Here is a 541-nt window from a genome sequence, read left to right as displayed (position 1 = left end):
GTTACAATGGGTCAACCTGTATCCTTATTTCAGCATTTTGTTATTTCCCTTCCCCTCCCCAAATTAGAAAAATGTATATACAAGATGCAGGGCACAAGAATCATGATACTATTCAGGATGACATAAGCAAACATTAGGGCTCCAAAGCACAGTTGATACTTTCTAAGCAAAGATGCAGAAACACAACAAAGCAAAGAAAGACGATAAACGGGATTGCATCAAACTTAAAAGTTTCTGTTCAGCAAAGGACGTAGGTAGCAAGCTAAGTTGAAAGATTACAGACAAGAGAAGATTTTTACCAGACATACATCAGACAAGGGCCTAATATCCAGAATATAGAGAGCTCAAAAAATAAACCCTTAAAGAATAAGCCCTCAAAGAAACAAAAACCCAATTAATAATTTGACTAACGACTTAAAGAGAGACTTCTCAAAAAAACTATTCAACATCTCTGGCTATGAAGGAAATGTAAATCAAAACAACACTGAAATTCCACCTCATCCCAATTAGAATGGCCATTATGGAGAGACTAACAATAACA

Source organism: Dipodomys ordii, unplaced genomic scaffold, assembly GCF_000151885.1.
Source record: "Dipodomys ordii isolate 6190 unplaced genomic scaffold, Dord_2.0 Scaffold121, whole genome shotgun sequence".
Taxonomy (NCBI): domain Eukaryota; kingdom Metazoa; phylum Chordata; class Mammalia; order Rodentia; family Heteromyidae; genus Dipodomys; species Dipodomys ordii.
Note: the sequence above shows the minus strand (reverse complement) of the source record.